This window comes from Nyctibius grandis, chromosome 2 (genome assembly GCF_013368605.1).
Source record: "Nyctibius grandis isolate bNycGra1 chromosome 2, bNycGra1.pri, whole genome shotgun sequence".
Taxonomy (NCBI): domain Eukaryota; kingdom Metazoa; phylum Chordata; class Aves; order Nyctibiiformes; family Nyctibiidae; genus Nyctibius; species Nyctibius grandis.
In genome coordinates, this window is record NC_090659.1 from 24,820,565 (window position 1) to 24,842,435 (window position 21,871).

General features: G+C 41.6%; 1 protein-coding gene across 1 annotated transcript in view; it reads left to right on the forward strand.

Moving 5' to 3' along the window:
* The first annotated feature begins 7,617 nt into the window (after window positions 1–7,617).
* The window catches only part of PKNOX1 (PBX/knotted 1 homeobox 1), a 49,477-nt gene continuing 35,223 nt past the window's right edge, over window positions 7,618–21,871 (forward strand). Inside the window, exons 1-2 of the mRNA XM_068425288.1 lie at window positions 7,618–7,712; window positions 19,092–19,175. The gene's annotated coding sequence lies outside the window, so the exon portion shown is untranslated. The remainder of the gene's footprint in view (window positions 7,713–19,091; window positions 19,176–21,871) is intronic.

Here is a 21,871-nt window from a genome sequence, read left to right on the forward strand (position 1 = left end):
TTGGCCTTGCCTCTCAGCCCACCAACTAACCTAGGCACAGCATGAGGTTGGTATTACTTCTGCTGCTTCCAGATCCAAAGCTGTTTCATGCAAAGCCAGCACAGGGATCTCTGTACGTTATTGCTCTGCAAGCTGTTGACATATCCTTTCTTTCATAGAATGTTTTCTCATTGATAAATCTTAGGAAAAATGTCCAGAAAGTCTCCTGTATCTCCTCTTTCTTGTGAGGAAAGGCTGACTTCGGTAGTCTAACTCCAGGAGAGACTCACTGGTGGGCAAAAGGACATTTTAGAATTGCAATCTGTAAATGGGTTCAAAAAAGGGAATAGAGGAATTAATGGAGGAGAAGTCTGCCAGTGGCCATTGAATATGATGGTCTGACTGCAACTTCTGATTCAGAAAGGTGCTAAACTGTCAGCCCCAGGAGCTCCTGAGATACACCAGAGGAAGGCTGACCCAGTTATTTTCATATTTCTTACACTCTTTCACTAAGCACTTACTACTGGTCACTGTTGGACTCAAGGTAGTTTGACCCACATGTACATGTGGAAGGAAGGACTGTCCTGCATTTAAGAACTAGGTGCCAGCTAGGTCCATCCAGGCGGTCATGTGTGCATGTGTTAGCCTTGTACTCAGATGACAACAGCCCTTCATGTTGAGGAAGAGCCTGAAAATGTTAATGGGAATGCTACCCCAAACACCAACCATCAGCTGGTCCAAAGCCTGGTCCAGATGCCTGACTGCTCCAAAGAGGAAGGGCTTCAGCTAAATGTGGTGGTAGGAACGTGTATCACATCTGGAATGGCAGTGTGGATGTGGGCCTGGAGGACTTGGTGTAAGAACTGCAGTGTGGACCATCAGAGACAGGCTTGTCTGCTTTCAGCCCAGGGGTGGGTGTGTATAGTAGTTTCCACAAATCCCAGCTTGGCAGAGAAGAGAAGGGGAATGTTTGTGGAATGCTTCTGCCCTTGGCATTTCCTATTTGCTTTTAGCTCAGTGCAGACGTCTGTGTGGAGCTCAGCTTTTCTTTTGCTTTGTGCTAGGAGTTCAGGTGCCTGGCTAGACAGTTGCATTAGGCAGCAAAGCACCTAATACTTGCTGAAGGCCACCTAATCCTCTCGGCCTAATGGCCTTCTACTCCTTCAGATAGTCACTTCTTTATTTTTTCTCTGTTTGCTCAGCAGTTGAATTCTTTCCTCTTCCATTTGCAAAACAGTGTCGGGAGCAGGCTGGCTGGCTGGCCATTCTCATTCCCTGTTACCAACACCTCTCAGTTCTTCTAGGCTCCAAAATGCAGAAACCCATAAAAGCAGCTGGAAGTAAATGAGTAATGGAGAAGAGAGAGAGGTCTCTACGGACTGAAGAAAGTGCTCTGTAGACCACTGTTTGAGAACCTCTCATTAATGCTTCCTGGTTATTTTTTAGGCATTTCACTTTGCCGAATCCAGCTCCCGCTTAAGCCAGTGGGAATTGTTCCACTGACTTCTGCGAGAGTTGGATGTAGCCCCTGGTCTGGAAGGTAAAACTAGTCTCACTGGTTTTCTTTTATTTCAGTCAGTTTCACTTTCTGCTTCTCAACTCCCCGAATAACATGAATGCATTCATAGTCCTCCATGGTGGGATTCATACAAAATATTATCTTCTTATGTTTTTCATAAAATAAAAATCAAGATGTGCATTAGCAATTCCACCTCTGTCCTTCTGACTCTGCTTTTCTGCCCCTCTGCCCTGTTTTTTGCCCCTCCTCGCCCTTCCACAATGAGGTAAATGAAAATGTCTTTCTAAGTATAACACATTTTTGAATAAACTTTGCAGTCAAACAACAAGATACTCTCAACTTTTGGTATCATTAAAAGCAGACAGTTTGCCCTCTGAAGGTAATCTGTTTATAGTATCTCAAGTGGAAAAAAGATACATTAGTTTGTGAAAGATATTTGTTCCATCATCATGGAACTCCTTGCGCAGTTCCCAGGGCAAGGCATTGCGTGTGAGGAGGTGACAGTAGATTTCTACATCAGAGCTCAGTCTTCAGCTTTTAAGTGGAAGCTGTACTTTTATGATAAGCTCTTTTTCCTGAACAGCAGTTTGTTCAAATCAACATCTCTGATAGCAGAAAGCGAGCGATGTAGAGTATGGTACTACAGAACATACAGAAGGGAACATTATCTTATAGAGCTTTGGGGTTTTATCCTCCAGCTCACCTCAAATTCTTTCCAAGTAATGTGTTAAGTCACTGGTAATGCAGTGACTCAACCATATAAACAGATGGAGTGAGTAGTATGCAGCCAGTGATTCAGCTAATGTACAGCTTTGGAAATTCAAATTCAATTTAACAAGAGGAGAAATGTCTAATAAGACATTTATAATTTTTCCTTTTTTGAAGGAGGCTTTAAGTATGTTGGTTTTTCTACTGAACAGAGAAGATGATGGAAAAACACAGGACAATAATAGTTCAGCAAAAAGATGGCATCTTGATCCCCATATAGAAACTCCTTGCAAGTAGTACTGCACTGCAGTGCCAGCTCTTGGTCCGAGCCCAAATCCTGCTGTGGGACATGAGCTCTTAATTTCTCCAGAGGGAGTTACACAGATCTCCATGATCTAGTTCAAGCAAAGCTCGACATTTATTTAGGCTGAGTTAACTCATTAATTTCAGCTTTAAAATCTTAAAAGCCATATCCATTATAAAATAAGTCACACATTTTTCCCAGGCTCCTCCTATACCACGTAAAGTTGTGGCTGCAGATGTGAATGTGCTGTGCCTGCAAACAGGGCTTGCAGAGGTTGCTTTTTGGAGTGCTCTCCAAAGAGCCAGAGGACATCTAAAAGTCGTTGACATGTCTTATTACATACTTTTTTCCCTTGGAGTGATGAAAGAAGAAACTGGTTTGCTGCAGTGGCCTTCCATTGTTAAGAGGTCAGCACTGAAAAACTCACCTGTTTTTATGGAAATCTGGGGAAAACCCTGCTCTGTTTAGATTATTCCAGTCTTATCACTGCAATTTCAGTCTTTATTCAATAAGTTATGAGTACAGATTACTGCCACCAGCATGGAAACCCATCCCTTCAGCTCTATGTAAATGTTTCCTTTGAAAGCTTAATTATGAAAGAGTTGCAAAGTACACAATCAAGAGCCATAAGAAGTCTCCTTTTTCTGAATAGGTTAAATGCGTATGAATGTTATATTATGCACACAGTTGTAATATTTAGAACTTGGAAATTACTAAAGGATGTCAGAGTAAGCCTAATTCGTCTAGCAACTGTACGTAGGATCCAGTTTTGCCCTCCAATACATTTACGCAATCCTGATATCACTAAATTGCAACTGAAAGTGTGTTTCAGAGAATAGATCTGGGAGAGTGCTTTCCTCATTTGGTGAGATGGGGCCTTCATAGCTTAGTGTTTGCAAATATTTGGTCCAACTGTGAGGAATGCTCTTATATATCCGGCACTGTTCTCAGTAACCAAGTAAGGTCCTGACCCTACAAACATATTTGTGCATGCTTTAAGTAATGAGCTGTACTTAGTGAGTGTATTTAATACATATGATGTGAAGAAAGTAACAGAAGTTTGAGAATCTGTGTATTCTGTTATTTGCAGTTGTGAGCCTAAATATTACAGAACCTCATTTTTACTACTTGTAATTTGCAATTATAAAATATTAAAATGGCATTCACCCTGGCATGTAGCTTTTGCTTTTTTAGGAAAAAAAAAAGCAGCACTCTCACCATTGCATTTAAGTGAGTACACCCATACCAATGGAAGTTCATAGCATAAAACTACATCAGTTGTGTAATAATCCTTATAAAATGTGTAGTATGGAGAATTTCGTCATGATTACTGTCTTCCGTGCTGTGTATCGAACCCTTGTCCTTTTGCAGAACTGATGAGGGGCAACACAGTTTTTTTTGGACAATTAGAAAGAAAGAAAGAAAAAAAAGGGTACCTATCCTTTCCCTTTTTGTTTGTTTGGGTTTTTTTTGTTTGCCTTTGAATCACTTGTCTCAGTTACTTCGTTCTTTTCCCCTGCTGCTCCTCTCCTCCCAGTTCCTTCTATTTTCCAAATGTTTCAGGCTTCTCTCAAAACCCTTGTAATTTTTAGTCCTTTTCTTAAATCTTCATGTCCTGGAGTCATTTCAGCTGTGAGATTTTAAAAATTAAGCTTAGCTTTTGAGACTGCAGGGGCAGTATCAGAGAGAACTGAAGACAAAAAGAAAAGCAGGGAGCTCTCAACACTAGTTGGGAACAGTGCATTCAGTGAGCTTAGAGCTGGGCAGCTGGAAGACATAAGTTAGATCACAGGGGATTTTTAGGTTACTTTCTTATGGGAACGAGGTTTATAGGGTTATATCATCTAGGTACAGGTATATTTGGGGGTGTATCCATGTCGCTTAATAACATTTGAACCTAGCAACTTACTCCAGCACCGTAGGAGATAGGATTAAAGCTGTCAGAATATTTTAGTTCCTGTAACTTTCATGAAAATGAGTTGTGGAGCAGGGAAGTTGTATCATGTACTCCCTAAATGATGGAAAGTCTGCAGTGGGAGCTTTCAGGCAACAGCATCCACTGACTAAAGAGAGACCTTATGTACACCACAACTTTGGAAGAGATTTCAGTCAAAGCTTGTACCTTAGACCCTAAAGTTAACAAAACATGAGGCACAAATGTGTGGGGAACCAGGCTTTCTTAATTCTGGTGTTTGGGGAGTCACGTGCTTTAAGATCAAGGTAGTCAGAATATTTATTGATACCAAGAAAAGCATAAGAGGCTGAGGAGAGTAAAGGATGGAGTAACCTTAATTACAAAGGAGACTAAGAGGTGGGATTACTGGGGTGAGGGGAAGACAGCAGATGAGGAATTTCTACACCTGTTGTGTGTGAGGGGGGAGCTGGGGAAGAGCAAGTGGCAGGCAGGAAGGAAAGGAAAAGCAAAGGCAAGCAGGAGGAGAAAGGAAAATTCAAGCTGGGAAAGGCATCAAGAAAGTCTTTGAAGATCACTGGGAGAAGAGATTAAACAGAAACTAAATTAGTTTGAATTTGATCTGTACTTTCTCAGAAGAAATTGGTGAACTCCTATCCAAAGAAGTGCAGGCAAGGCAGAAGGAGAACAAAGGGTTTGCAAGGAGAATCAATTTTGAAGAAGAGGCAGGTCTGGACACGGGAACCAGTTAATTTTAAGCACTATTTAGTGAATGTGTCACTGATGAATGTGTCAGGGATAATGAGAGACGAAACTTGTGGTAGAAGAAGCCAGCCTCACCACAGGAACTCTATTAGAGGTGGTGTTACACAGCACAAGAACAGAAATAGAGAAAGAGGCTCTTGTGAGTAAGACAAACTGAGAGTTGTATTTTTTTTAAATCTTGTTTAAATAAGTCATTCACATGAAATTTGAGACCTGATTCACACATCTGAGCACTCTGGATTAGCATAGTTCATTTTCTTTCCCACTCTCTTTGCTCAGTGTACAAGTTCTTTCTCTGTTCACAAGCCTGACATCCACGTGGTTCTGACTGTACGGGGAAAAATGGCTCAAAAACGAACTCCTGTAAAGGCTCCAAGTGGTCTAGCAAGGGGATGAAACGACGGTTTTGTTAGTGGACAAATGGTGGCAGTGTGCACAGAGCGACTAGATTCCCGAAGACCAAGAGCAACTGTGTTGGCTGAGCAAAATTTTGACACAGGAGTTATGCTCAGAGGACTGAAGGCAGACCTGGCTTGCCAGAACGTTTAAGTAGCCATTTCTATTACCAGTCTATTAGCCAGATCTTCTTTTAAGTGGCCTGGCCCAAAAAAAACCAAACTAGGCGGCTTGCTACAGTTAAACCAACACAAGAGTGTCACGGACCTTGAAAAAATGTAGGGCATTCCCAGCTTACTGGGGTACAGGATAATCAAGTAGATTCCCAGCTGCTGTTCTGTGGAGGAACTACAAAACCTGAAACCAAACCTGTTTTGGTTTTGAGCTGAGCTTCCTAAGACGAAATTTGCTCTGTATGTATCAGCTTCTTACCCCCTTGATAACTTTTGCCCTCAGAGGGAGAGGTCACTCAGATGATCTTTCATGTGTCTTAAGAATGAGGAGCAAGGTAGAGATGAGAGATCATCTCAGTGACCCGACTGTGAGGTGTACATTCAAGCCCCTTTGCACAGCAGAGAGTCTACAAGACAGAAACTTTTTAAATATCCCAACAGCAAAAGGGCTAAGCCACAAGGCACGCATCTATCAGGAACCGCATTTGCCTGGTTCTCCTGCTCCTTATTTAAGAACAGTTTAGGGAAACAGCAGTGGCCAGAACAGTTTTGTGGCCAGCAGGTCGAGGGAGGTGATTCTGCTCCTCTACTCTGCTCTCATGAGACCCCACCTGGAGTATTGTGTCCAGCTGTGGGGACCCCAACATAAGAAGGACATGGAGCTGTTGGAGTGAGTCCAGAGGAGGGCCACGAAGATGATCAGAGGGCTGGAGCACCTCTCCTGTGAAGACAGGCTGAGAGAGTTGGGGTTGTTCAGCCTGAAGAAGAGAAGGCTCTGGGGAGACCTTATAGCAGCCTTCCAGTACCTGAAGGGGGCCTACAGGAAAGCTGGAGAGGGACTTTTTCCAGGGGCATGTAGTGACAGCACGAGGAGTAACGGTTTTAAACTGAAAGAGGGTAGATTTAGATTAGATATTAGGAGGAAATTATTGACTGTGAGGGTGGTGAGACACTGGAACAGGTTGCCCAGAGAAGCTGTGGCTGCCCCCTCCCTGGCAGTGTTCAAGGCCAGGTTGGATGGGGCTTTGAGCAACCTGGTCTAGTGGAAAGGTGTCCCTGCCTGTGGCAGGGGGGTTGGAACTAGATGATCTTCAAGGTCCCTTCCAACCCAAACCATTCTATGATTCTATGAAACACTGCATGTTTAACGGTGGTAGAACAGGAGGGAAGAGCTGCGATAGTGCTGTTTTCTTTCCAAGTGGAGAACAGAAGCGGAGTTTCAGTAAAAGACAAGACATCCGTTCCCAGCACCTTTATTTCTGGTCATGGTAGGACCTCAGGGCAGGATCCTGATGTCCTGGGGACATGATGGTTGCAGTGCAAGGACCCCTCTCACGCAGAGCCTGCAGTGGGACAGGAGCTTGGAGGAAGGCGGGAGGAGGTTTGGGGTCACAGCACGGCAAAGGATCTGCCCAGCAGTTTCCCCAGGCAGTTTGCACCACGCACAGCGCTGAGAAGAAGTTCCCGCCCTCCCGCCCCAGTTCTGGGGCAACTCCCCCCACCCCCCCCCGCGGGCCTTGTCTGAGGAAGGGGCAGGCGGGAATCGACCGGTGGCGGAGCCACTTGGTATCTTCCCCCCCGGCCCCGAGGACGTGGTTTCACCCCCGCCTCTGACCCAGGGGAGGGGCGCGGCCGGGCCCGCTCGGGCTTCCCCGCCCCCTTCGTCCATATTCATGAGCGCGAGCCGGGAGGCTCCGGCGTAGGGAGGTGGTGCGCGGAAGCTCCGCCCCCTCGCCGTGGCGGCGGGGCGGGGCTTCCGCGCACCACCTCCCTACGCCGGCGCGTGCCCCGCCCCCCACGGTGAATATTGATGAGGCGTGATGCGCGGCGTGGTGTCGTCTCGGGCGGCGCGGCCGGCGATTGGCCGGGTGCGTGTGTGCGCGGTGACGCGTGTCGCGGCGGTGCGGGTCCCGATTGCTGCAGCCGCTTGTCAGTGTGACGAAGATTGGCACCCAGGTAAGCGCTGTCACTCAAACCCGCTCCCAGCCAGCCAGCCAGCCAGCCATCCATCACGGCGCGCCCGCCGCCGCCGCCACCGCCGCCGGCCGGGCTTAGGCGTACCACCACACCGGGGGGGTGGTTGGGGAAGGAGGAGAAAAGCAGGGCGGGGGGGGGCCGAGCCCGTCACACGGAACAGCGGGGAGGGGGCACCCGCACTCCCGCAACTGGCCCAGAGGGGGGTTAGGGGCGGTGGCGGTGGAGGGGAGGGGGTTGGGGGGGGGGGAGCGAGGAAGTTTCTCGAACGGCCGCCGTGTAACCGTTGTCTCTCGGGGGCGCGCAGGCGCCGCGCGCGGGCGCGCGCAGGGAGGGGAGAAGGGAGAGGAGCCGGGGCGAGAGGGAGCGCGGGCCGCTGCTCGGCGCCGCGCGGAGGGGACGCGGCGGCCGTGGGGAGGAGGAGGAGGAGGAGGGAGAAGGGAGAGGGGGCGACGGGAGGGGGGAGGCGATGTGATACTTAAAGGGCCAGCGCCGTGTTGGCCGTCCTTGGTTGGGGGCAGGGCAAGGGCTCTGCGGGGTCCTCCTCGCCCCCGCCTCCCCTCGCTGCCGTGCCAGGCCCCGCCGACCCGACCCAGCCCAGCTCAGCTCGGGAAGCCCTCGCCTGTCGCGGGGATCAAACCGCCGCGGCAGCTGCCAACCCCTCGCACCTGCCCCGGCCCGGCCGGGTGCGGCCCAGGGGGGGAGGAGGAAGGGGGCTACCGATGGCAGTTGGCCGCAGCGGCCGCGCGTAGCCCCCCGTACCGGAGCCGTGGGGTGCCGGCGGGGGTGGGGTGGTGACCCCCAGACCCTGCCTTCGTCCCTGGTGCCGCTTCGGTGGCGTAGCGGTCCGGCGGAGCCCGGCCCGCCTCCCGGGAGAGCGGGGGCTTGCGCGTCTGTGGATCTGCTCCCCCCCCCCCCCGCCTTCCCTCTTATTCATAGAAAGCAGATTCTGTAGCGGCTGGCACTTGGGGCAGTGTGCGCAGTTGTGGCGTGAGGTGGTTTCTTCCTCTTTTTTATTTTTGATGTGACCTCATTGTCTCTTGGCTCGGTTACGAGCAGAGGCTTCTTGACACCTAGACCGAGGCATCCTGAGTGTTCACACAGCCGCAATTAGGAGCTGAAAGTTGACATTGCCCAGAGGCCCCGCTTATGATGTGTGTAAACAATAATAAATCAAGTGCTGGTTTTATACTGAAATATTGCCTCAATTAGCCACATGTCCCGGGTCTCCGTGGAGTAGTCGATAGCTTTCTCTCATTCCCACAACGGCAGCTGTATGGCCCAGAGTTCATCATTTAACAACATAAGTAGTTAACACGTCTGTGTGGTACTTCTCTGTATAGCTTATCACTATCTTTTTTTTAATATTTATTAAATATTTTCTGTTGTCCTAAATGGAAAAATATAGTGTAGTTTTAGAGACGCATAGTATTTTTTTTTCTAAATCTGATGCAGTTCATGACCCCTTTTTATCACTGAACGTGTAAGTAAATGGTTATTATGGTCTTGGGAGGGAGAATGAGACTAAATCTGGTACGATACCCTTATAAGTGAATTTTTATGCCATGCAATAAATTACTTCTTTTTTTTTAAATTGTCACATGCAGTTAAGAGCTGTCCAGGCAAGATTCATTTTTGTCCTTGCCCCTATTTGGAATATGGTGTGTACATTCCATTAAACAGATCACAGGAACAGGAGGCATCAACAATACGTTCTGGTCTGTGGATGTTGGAAAACATTTGAGCCAGCATCCTATGGAGGATAGTAGGAGGGTGTACATAATTTTCAGTGTATGCTAAACGTCTCGTCTAATTGTTTTCTAGAAAAGCTAAAGATTTCTTTCTTAGTCTTTACAAAAACATTCACATATAGTTAGTTCATAATACTGTTCATAATTTTATTCTAGAGCATGCTCTGCAACAAAGTTTCACCCCTGTAGATTGTTTGATTAGGGGAATTGTAACAACTATAGCTTAAGAAATGTATCCAGCTTGCTATTCTACATACTGTGAATACACTTACAGGTTGTTCCCTTTCCTCTGTGGGATATAAACTGCTTACAGTCTGCCTGGGCTTTGGGGTTATATCCCTTTAGTTATATACGTGTAGTTAAACTGATACAGCTTCTGCAGCTGGATAGGCGCTGAAGTCTTGTTTAAGAATGAATCCTGGTTAGTCTCTGTTAGCTGCATGTACAAATTTTATGGAATATACTGAACCAGGAAACAAATTGTTGTGATTGTATCAGAAGTCCTGTGTATTTCCAGACCTTGTCATTGCTAGAGTATCAAGCAACAGCAAATGCATTTTGAGTGCATTTTCTAAATAGCTTTGTAAAATAAAATCGCAGAATTATCCTTTTAGTCTGTGTAGCCATATATAATCACTACATTTAAGTTTTAAAAAACTTGTGAGGAAAAAATCCCAAACATTTCACGTTTATTCAGTCTGAAGAAACAATTTCATGCTTCTTGGCATGTCGTCGTTTTTAGCCAAAATAAGTAATTCTGATTTTTTTTTTAATGTATGTTCTATCTTCAGTTTATTTTATGAAGTGTATAGTATATTTTTACTGTTACGGCTTTACATGTTTTCTTGTCATCTTATGATTAAAGTATCCCGAGGAAATCTTCAGTATAGGTTTCACTGTTTTCCTAACGTAAGCTTCAGTTAAATCGTGAAAGGCACAGCTCCATTTACTCCATTCGCAGGGTAAAGATAGGTAGTGTAGAGGCTATTGCACTGCACTGAGACTTTGGAGACTGATACTGTTCGTTCTCATTGGTCTCCTGAGTGATTTTGGGGCATGCATTTTTTATCTGTGCCTGTGTATCCTTCTCTACATAAATTGAATACTAATACCTGTCTCTTATCTGACGTGGGTCTTAATATCATGTAGTTAAAGTGCTTTGCTGGACTGGTATTTTTATCTTGTTACAGTTTCCTATGTGCAAATAGGAAAATTGAGGATTTTTCAAATTTTGTGTATGTTGTTGTTATGAGTGGTTGGAGTTTTATTTTGTATTTGGAAATTTCACTTTGGCATGTAAAAATTCAGTCTAATATTAAGAAACTTACAACCCTGATTTGTGCTCGCTCTTATTCTAGATACAATTTTAAAGATTGAGATTATCTTTTGAATATAAAAAATAGCATTCTAAAACTAAGTCCTTGCAATTTTCCATTAGTGCAACTGAAAGGAGTTTAGAATGAATTAAATATATGTGTTTATTCTAAATACTTCAGTCATAAAATGGATATGTCTTCTAGAAGCTGTACTTTCTTTTTCAGAATTTTCCTTTCAGACTGTATTTTTCTCATACATTTCCCTGTACTGTAAATGCAGTGCTGTAATAAAGTCATAATAATTCTGATTTCTAAACTTGCTGTGGTAGCAGTGTTTAGGAGCAATTCAATTTCCTGGAAAAGAATAATTCTTTTGCTGTTATTAAGCCCTGTACTAACGGCCAAGGGTGAATGATCCACAGAACCACTACTGTGATAGTGGAACTGCTTGTTCTAACGGCTCTGTTAGTGTCCTGAATGAAGAGAGACGATGTCCAAATTGTATTTCAGAATATTATGTAGTGGTCTGGGAGCCAAATGTTACCTCTGCAAAACTGGCACACATGTGAAAGCTTACAATAAAGCAGACTAATATTTTTATTTTGGTGTAAGAAAGACTGAATTATTTTTGTGTGTGTGTGAAATTTAAAATTCCACAAATGTTACTTCTCTCTTGCAGCAGCTGGTTGCTTCAGTCTCACTTGTTAAAAGACTCCGTAGGCTTACAAATGATAAGTCTCTGGCTGGAGGGGTATTTTAGCACAGCTCAATGCTGTACAGAATGTAAAACAACTTATGTCTCTTCTAAGCAAGAGGATTCCAAGAGCAAGGAAAAAAGCTGCTGATGGAGTTCTTTGCTTACTTGCTGCCAGATGTTACCAAAGTATTTTACCCAGACCATTATAGCTCTCCCTAAGATAACCGAATGCTGAAGTATTCGTGTTTGTTAGCAGGTTCTTTGCTTTGTTCAGTAAGATTGCTTATGTTGTAACTGTAGAACATGGCTGTCATCAAATGGAGCTAGGAGTGGGGTAGAAAATAAAATGACAACACCAAGAATCTGGAAATACCAATCTTCATTGTTAATGGAGCACTGGCGTGCTTTTGTGAAGTTGGTAAAGGGCAGTAACTTGGTGCCCCCGCCAGCAGCATGAGGATACCAAGCCGTGTATGTTGCTGAAGGACAAAAAGGGAGTTGGTGTTAGACGTGGAAATAAAACTTAGGTCTACTTGCCATCACATGCTTCCTTATCATCCTTTGTGTGAACACGCTTGTTTGTTTTTAATATAGCAACTACTCCAGGCCATGTTGTTCTCATTTTTTTGTACATAGGTGTATAAAAGAGCTATTTGCTGTTAAACAGGAAGGCCACTTAAGCACTTAGACAGTCAAAAGGTGATTTTTTGAAAATGGGAGCTAACTGATTGTGATAATCATGTACTGTCCCTTAGCCTGCTATACCTATGGGTCTGTAACTGTCATCTTCTGCAGTGGACAGTAAATTCACACAAAAAAAAAAGCGCAGAATACAATAGCTTACTGCTGGTGTACTAAAAGAGGGATCAGGGGTTTTTTAAACCGCCACATTCCATTTTATATTTTATTTATGAGCTTTTGGATTTGTCTGTGTTTTTTCTCGAGGGCAGAGGAAGCTAGGAAATGTGGCTATGCTTCACATCCTGCTTAGCTGTTTTTGCAAATACATGGCAAACAAAACAAAGGGAAAAGGATATTATAATACTTATTACTGAAAAATAAAGTCAAAGTCTTTTGTATTCAAAGGAAACAGAAGCAATTATGAAACAGCAATTGGAGCATTATACATGTTTAACATGCCCAGAGAATATGGGAATGAAAATGTGTGAGCTGTGTTGTATGTTTTATAAGTAAAGAACTTGAGCTTCCAGGTCAGTCTATGATCACTTAATTTATATGTGTTCTAGCCCATTTGTGTGTGTTCTGGGCTGTGATAGTCGCGATGCCAGGAGTAAGGTTGTCTGGTTATTTTTTTTTTATGTTGAGATGTTGTTTCCAGTAGCTTATTTCTTAGTCATACTGAAATTTGCCATGATGAGTATGTTTGAGCAGGGTTATTCCAGAAACTTTAAGCTAAAATGACTCAGCATTTTTAAAATTACTTTAAGATAAAATAAATATGTTAATTTAAAGGGGGGGGAAATGCTTGTTTGGCTTATTTAAGAGCATGTCAACACTTCAGTTCTGGAATTTAGCATTGCAGAGGAGAGAGGGGAAGAGAGTGTAAACATTCACACAGAGCGTATGGCTGTTCCTCGAGAAACTTCAACAAATCATAAGCTCTTGAAAAACTGGTTCATGCATGTTAGTTGGCAAATACTTATTAACTAAACTATCAGAATATTCCATGTAACACAAGTATCTTCCTGTCTGTTGGTCCTTTCATGTCACCTGACTGTGCAGTCATCATCTGGACCAAGTAGTTAAGCATGATGCATCCCACAGTAGGTGATGGGTAAGTTTAATCATAAATAGTCTTTCTTTATTTGTGCTTCTCCCCCAAGCCCAGGATGCTTAGGCAGCAGTCATACTCATGGAGGCATGAATACTGGTGTTTGGGGAGAGATGGGGAATAGAGATTGAAGCTTGGTGGAAAGGCAATAGGCCCAGGAACCTGAAAAGGATGGTACTAGCAAAATTACAAATTGTCAGAAGTGGGGAATGAGATAGGGCAAGAGGTGAGAAAGAGGATGAGCTGTACTTTGTTGTGGAAGGGTAGAACGAGGCTGAAGAGCAGAAAGAACGTGGATAGGCAGGTAAGGGAGTATGAAGGGTGTTGGCAGCAGGAACAGAAGAGGCCAAAACATAGCACATCTTCCTTGTAGAAACTAGTTGAACTGATTGCTTCTGGCTCACCATTACTAAAGAGTTGTGGATAAAGTGAAGCAAGAAAGGAAGAATTTTTATTTAGTCACCATTTTGAAAAGAAAATAACAGTTCATTTTAGGGCCTGCACTTAGCAGCAAAACAAAATTGTTCGTGTTCGACGAAATGTTAGAGTCTAAAGAGGGAAGATTCTGGAGAAGTTACTGATGATCGGAACCGGATTTGACAGACAGTTGCAGGACCAGGATTTTGTGTCACTTCGGTTTATTCAGCTAGTCCAAGTTAATGCTTGGTTCATTGACGAGCTCATTATTTCTGAAATCATAAAGGACATAAAAATGAAAAAATTGACAATGGAATGTATTCATTTAGATGAAGTGTTTAAATGCCAAAAATGTGTAGATGCATTCAACATCTTAAGTCCATTTCAAATGCAGTTATTAGTTAAATAAAACTCTTCATCATCCTTTAAGTGTACTTCAGTAGCATTAGGAATTCAGTCTTTCATAGAAAGGAAAATGAGGAACTTTCATAGTTTTATAATAAAAATGTTGGAAAACTTACACATGCTTACGTAAACTACTTGCTAACACTGTGAAGTATTCAATAGCAATAAAGGCATAGTGAGATTGGTGGTTATGCTGTGTCTTCTTTATGAAACCGCAAAGTATAAACAAAACAAGATTAGTTTCAGTCGTAGTTCATTGGGTGCTGATACAAATCATGATTAAAATAGGATTTCCTGTTGCTTTGGTTTAATTTGCCTGGAAGGTTATGATAAAATTAGTGTCTCCAGAAGAGATTCACTACACACTTGTGTGGGTATTCCAAAGGCTTCAATGGCAAAGGAACAGAATTGTGTCTAGCACATATGCAAACCTGCTGTTTATCCACGTGGGGAATGTTGGGGAAATGTGGAAGGTGGAGTTGTTTTTTTGTTTTTTGTTTTTGTTTTGTTTTGTTTTTTAAATGAAATTGTGTTTGAAAAAGTAATTAAATATCATTAAGTAGGAAAGTTGTACTAGAATCAGTTCCAGCTGTGGAATTGCTGATACATGTCCTCTGGTATGTACGGGGTTTTTGGTAGTCTTTCTAATGCAGTCCTCTTACCACGATAGCAGCAAGGCAGATACTACACTGTCTTCTTGATTTTGAGTCCAAAATGTTATGATGACAGCACATTGGGTGAATACTGCGGGGGAAAAAATACGTCTATATCCTGTGACAAGTAGATAGGCATGTGGAATCATGATGTGTCTGCTAGGATTCATAAGCAAGAACTGTAAAAAGGCCTTCAGTTTGCAGTGTTAATACAGAAAAAAAAAACCCTGAAGGAATCTTCATTTACTATGTGAATATTGGGAATGAATGAGGGAATGATGGGAAATATTTTTGCTCCTTCAGACCCTAATCCCTTGGGCATCTTGGAGCAATTAAAGAAGGGAAGTTTCCTTTCCACTGAGTTTTGGGTTCCTTTTACCAAAATTTCTGTTTAGTCCCCTTAATTTCTCACTATTACTTTATGGAGCTAATAAAGCAAGGTCAAATTACAGTGTGAAATGGGTAGGGGAAAGTGAGATGCTGCAGGAAGTTTCTTGAATTTGAGAATCTTTTAATAGTTGGAAGAAGGAGGTTTTCATTTTGCAGAAGGTAGGAGAGCAACCTGAGGATTTTCTTATGCAATGCCAAGAGCTACGTGGAGGGCAGGATACCTAAGCGTACTGAGGTGACATTATTTTATGACTAGATTGGATAGGATTTCTCATCTTTCTCTTCCTTGTTGTTAAGAAGAATTGGTGATTACATGAACCATGAACACGGACCATGATTGTGCACGCTTCCCAAGAAATATGCTGCTGTAAACACAAAGAGTCTATGCAGAATTAAGGAGCTGAAGTTCTTCAGAAGACCCACATGCTCTTAATTCTGCTTTTGTTGTTGTGCCTTGAGATATTTATGTTATTTTATGCATCCTTAATATCCATTTTATCAGTTACTGCATATGCAAGTTTTAGCTTGTAAAGTGGCACATTTTTTATAAAACTTTTTTTCATTTTTGATACCTGCAAAGAGGAGAATTTCCAGAACTCCTGCAAAACACTGAAAGCAGAGTTTACACAGAGAGTGAATTGCTAAAGGGACACAAATCTTTCCATGAGATGCTTTGTTGTTGATCATGCTGTGTGACATTGTGTGGTGATGCTTGGAAGATAGTCTGTGATATAAAGACTTAGTATGGCTTGTTAAATTCTGAGATGGGGTGATAGGAAAAGAGAATGCTATGAAAGATTGATGGGACAACAAAGCAGTATATATAGTGTTGGAGAGGTCTTGCTGCATAAAATCAGTGTTACATAGTATATATGTTCAAAATCCTACAGGCAAAGAAAGGTTGATGATAGCTTGTAGTGTAGCCTGTGTTTTGAAGAATTTTAACCTTAGTGGTGGATTTTAATTTATTTTTAATTTTCAGTTAAAGTTGAATATGCATTTGTTTTTTTAATGTAATCTCATATTCATCAAGATTAATATATAAATAACTTTATTGCAGTACCAAACAATAAAGGGAAAAAAGTGACACAAAGTAAATCTCATTTTACTGCAGCTGAAAATTGGTTTTGTGGCTTTTTAGGGCTTGTCTCCCAGGGAAATTGACAGCATAGCTGTTGTGTAATAACTGTTTAGCTGTATCTGCATAGTGCAACTCCCCGAGGCTGGTATTATATTCCTGAACAGGAACATCATCTTTCTAAAAGTATAATATTCTAAATAATAACTATACTTTGTAAGTACATAAGATAGAGGAAATGGGAGCCACCTTGCTGCTGAATGAGGAGTACATTCTCATTGAACACAGTTTTAATAAACTTGTATGCATCAACTTCATAACGATTTGTTTGTCTTAATTTTACTGAATGTCTCTTTGTAGGCAGGTTGACGGAGATAGGTAACCACTGCAGCAAAGGTAAAATGAATCCCTGATGGCACGTTGTCATATATATACTACATATTGCTTCATTATTATTATTTGAATCTATAAAAATATAAATGTATCTTTATATTAATGTCTGCTAATATTTTTATATGTGAATGTATGCACAGGTCTTTGTTTCTTACTATCTGACATGCAAAATGAGAGAATGACTGAACAGAGGGTTCTTCTACGCTTGAATGAACAAGGTCATATTTTACTTTGTAGTAAAAACTTCAATCATGATAACGCTTTTTAAGTGACAAAGCAAGTTGCCCTTGGTTTTGGTATCATAGTAAAGTATCTTCTTTATTATGATGACATGACTTTAAATTGTCTGCAAGAGGAGTAAAGGGAAAAAATGAATTGGCAATAGCAATTTCAAGTTTAGGCTCCACAGTGCCTTGATACTGTCTTCATCTTTTAACAGGTATATCTGCTCCCTCTTCTTGCCCCCACTGGGCTATGCAAGAGGACATAACATGCAAGCTCAGATCTCTCTTGTTTTCTTGTCTGATATGTTTTAGGGTAGACTCTAGTCTTAATTGCTGTCAAGTGTCTCTTGGAAGAAGGCAATATGACTGCAGTGTCCTCTGGCTCCTTCTCAGCCAAACCTTTTCTTCTGCGGCACCTTTCACCTGGGCCTGCATTTCCTCAGTATCTCTTTCTTTCTGCCCTCAATATCTCATACACTGTCTAGAAACTTGCCTGTTTCCAGAGTTTCAGCAGAAGGCTTTGCAGGCAAGGATTGCTCTCTTCTTCATACATGAAATATTTTTGAGTGACCAGATCTGGCAGTAGTGACACAATCGGTTCTTTACTGCAGTTGTTTTTGAATGAATGGAGCAGGTTTTTCGATTTGCAACGGTGAAGTAGTCTTTCTTTATGTCTGAGCAGAGACAACGAACAGATAATCCCAATTTATCTGGCAGTGACCTACATTCAGAAGATGCTATGAATAGTGAGAAGTCCTTTATTGGAAAGTAGTGCAGTAAGTTGAGGTGGATGAAAATGAGTACCAAAATTATAGAAGATAAATAGCATGCAAAGAAGGGAATAAGAGGGTACACTGTCTTCTCAGAACAGAATTAAGAAGTTACAAAAATGAGAGAAGTCCGTTCTTTGGGGACATAGGTCTTTGACAGTTAAAGTGGTAAGATCTAATGCATCATCTGCCCCTTGAGGCTTCAAGACTAGGTGTATCAGTTTGGACTGAAACTCCTTCTAGCTCAGTATTTCATCTCTAACCAATGAAGCTTATACTGCCTTAGAACTCCTCAGAGTATCGTCCCTGCTCTTTTAGAGCTAGGTTTCATGAACCAGAGGTGGCATCTATATTGAGTGGCCCTTAGCATTTTGTTTTTCTGTGAACTTGTCTGAAAAACATTACTTCTACATTACGCATGGATAAATGTCGGTTGTCAATACCAACTTCATTTCACTTTCAAAAATGTTTGAGTTACTTTTATTCCAGTTCTTATGCAGTTGGCAAAACTGGGAACACAGAAACTTTGTCTATGTGAGAAATGGAGATAATCTGAATCAAGATCTCAGCTGCGTGTTTCAGCCATCATATCATTTCAGATGGCCTTTGTGCAACATCAGTGTCTGGAACTTCCCCTGAGGTAGTTTTGCAGGCTTTTTTAAATGCTTTTCAGCAGTTGTATTTTCTAAATACATTTTCACAATCTTTGCTACTTTGCTTTCACAGTCATTACTACTTTTTAAAAGTAGCTTTAGTAGATTAAACAGGTGCTATTAAATTAAATATAATTAAAGTAATTTTGAGTGGTAATGTTTTGAAAGCTTTTCAAAATTGCTGAATAATCCTGTAGCAGAACCTGTCTTCACAGAACACGTGATCCTAACAATGGCTCGCGCCCCTCCCTATAGTCTGTTAGTTTCTTATCATGTAGTAGATTACTTGATCATAGCCGTCATTAGAATACATCCCCTGGTAAAATCAAAGCATGATTATGAAGGAGATTTAAATGAAAAAAAAAAAGTCTTTCACCTTTCTTGGTTTCATGCTTAATTTTTACAACACTGATGAGTTATTCCTATTTGCATTTCGTGGTTTTATTTTTGGGATGTGTCTTGTCTAGTGTAAGCAGACAGACACTGAGCCAGAGAGTAAAATATAAAGGTTGAACAGCAAGTGAGTTAGCAGTCCACATGTAGCCTTCTGTTAGAGGAGTCAGCAAAGACAAAGATAAATATGGAGAATGAATGGAATAAGATGTAGGAAAGTTCAAATAAGAGCATGGGATAGTGGGTGTGATTAGAGATGATTAAAAATGCAAAATATTTTGCAAAACATGCAAAAAAATTCCTGTCAGTTTATTTAAACTCGGGGAGGGAACCACATAATAAACCAAAAAATTTTCTTTAATCATATTGTCTCAGAAAGTATGTTCTGTGTTGTTGCCTCCTTCTGAATATTTCTCTGTTGGTTTTTAGGTTTCTGTCCTCTATGTCATACATCAGTGGGATTCACTCTGCTGGAACAAGATAATGTCGTCTTCAACCCATTGAAGGAAAGGGGTGAGCGGCTTTCTCACGGCCAATATTTTATCTCCTTTAGAAAGCCGTGTGCCCTGGAAGCAAATATCGTTACGTATTTTGATGAAAAGTGAAGCCAGTTCTAGATGCTTTTCATTTGTCAGACAGGCTTGCTGTTTTGATTTTTGTTTCTTTGTAAATTTGTATGTGAATATAAGGATCCATGTTATAGAGCAAGTGCCAGGACTAAAGTTAAATAAGAACGAACAAATAGCCATGCTGAATCTGCCAGTCGTCCATTTCTCTCTGAAGTTCGGACAGGACTTCAAAGGAACATGTATAGGGGAAAATTAGAAGGAACAATTACTTGTTAACAACTCTGTTGGGTAGTTTCTTCACAACCCTAAGACAGTTAGTGGTTGGTTTATACCCTGAAGCATAACTATTTATATCTATTACAAACATCTGTTGTAGCTTGTATATGTTAAAAATGATATTACTGAACTCCCAACAGCTTACTTGCACCTTATGTTAACAGTGGGTGGTCCCTTTGCTCTTAATTATGAAGGAGTAAGTAGAGCAAGTGAGGAGTGATGTATGTTAAGTGATCACTTTGTGTACATGTTTCAGCTCACCTTTAATCTCTTCTCTTAGATACTCCTTAACTTGCACAAAGTCTTCACATTTCTAATTATGATTACCCCTCTTAATTTGGCTTCTTTTCTGCTCTGTTTTACCTTCACACTTATTTTTATTAAAGGCTTGAATTTTTTCCCTTTCGCTTTCTTTGCAGAGCACAATGATTTTATGAATTCCCTTTCGCCACAGATATCACTGGAGTTTCTGATTGCAGTTCGTGCATCAGCTTCCAGTTTACATGACCTTAAACATTTCCTTGGGTTTTCCTCACACTTTGTTTTCAAAATAAATAGAATGAGAGTTAATTCTCTTCTGCATGATGCAGACTGGCTGACTCTCTCAGCCTTGGGTTATTTTTTTTTCAATTTGTAACTCTTTGAATATAACACAAATGCACAGTTTTCCTTCTACTCTCGATTTCTTTAACAAAGAATCGTTGGCATTTTTAAAGCTAAGTTGTCGAGAAGTCATGTGTTCTTAGGACCACTTCAGATACCTTAGGCCATATAGTGTTGGGTATAGCTGTGCTGGTTAAAGATGGTCCTGCTGTGAGTTGATAATTACCGCACATCAGCCAGAAATTACCACACTAATAGGTCAGCCAAGAGCAGGGGTTGTATGAGTGCACAGCAACGTGCTTCAGACTAAGTCAGATGGTTTACATCATAGCCACCTTTAACAGCGGGTTGAACTAGCCTAGCTCACTTTATGTAAAAAGGATCAGAAATCATTCATGTGTTCTGTGAGCTCAGTGGTAGAGCTGTGGAAGTAATTAGCTCTGGCAGGGTGGCGGTGATAAACATCTGGCAGCGATACCAGCTTCATCTAACATCGTTGTTTGCAGAATGAACATCTGCTTAGGCTGTGTATCTGCTAACTAGAACTGGATGCTCTATCCTAAATTAGGTTATAAAAGCCAAATGTGTAAATACCTTTTCAGTTATTTTTCTTAAAGTTTAACATAGTTTGTCTCTTACCGCTACTGGGTAATGAGATGTTTCTCTTTAGTGAACCAAAGTAATTCCTCAGTTAATTGCCTCAATTTAAGTGTGTGATTAGCTCAATTTGTTCTTCTTGATATGCAGTAGTTGTCTTCACTAAATCTCATCAGTTGCTCTCTTGCCTAATAGCTTAATCTTCTTCTACTGTAATTATAAGTCAGAGGGGAAGCTCTTACGGGAAATAAAGGATATACCCACGTAGAATTCTTTCCTGCCGTTCCCCTGGGAGAGAATAGGGCAAAAGTCCTTCTTGATGAAATAATCTATGGATCTAGCTCAAAGCTGTGCACCTCTTTCTTCCTTCGTGTGGCCTGAGGCACTTCCAGATGTGGAATGTCTCTTCCTTATGGAAATCTGGAAGGAAGGGTTGGTGGAGCTTGTCTGATTCTCCAGAAATTCTTGCCATGTCCTATTCTCTTCACCAGTTTACATGTGTTATCTTTGTTGCCTCCCTCTCCACAGTGTTCTTTGTGTCACTAGTATGATCTCACGTCCTTGCTTAAGTCTAAGGCATTCTTCCTCTTCTAGGACTGTTTTACATCTTCTTATTTCCTCCTTTCTGACTAAAAACTTCATCTTTCTCCCACAGCCAAACAATTTCTGTAACAGCGTTTTGTGAGGAACTTCTTCAGCTTCTAAAACAATCACTGAATACTGCTTACCCTTTCCTTGTTGACCTGTTCAACTCTTCTGCTTTTATTTTGAGAATAGTCTGGTCTGTGCTTTGGATATCACAGTCAGAAATGAAATTTGTGCCTTTTGAGAAGAAAGAAAAGCAGCATTTTGTATGTGCCCTTTCACTCTACAAATACAGAAAGATACTAATGCCCCGGTTGTAAGCTGCCATTTTTGAAAGGAAATAAATGTTTAAATGTAAGGCAAATGCTTACAGGGCTAATGTTTTAGAACATGTCCCCTTAAAGTATTTTGAAAGATATCTCACTTTGCTATTGTGGCAAATGCTTTAACAATATATGATTCATAACTATTAAAAAAACCTTTAAAAATCTGAAGTACTTCTATCGGTGAGTGCATTTATGTCATTCCCATTTTATTTTTTTTTTATTTTGGTGGAGAAATAAGTAATATTTTTGGAGT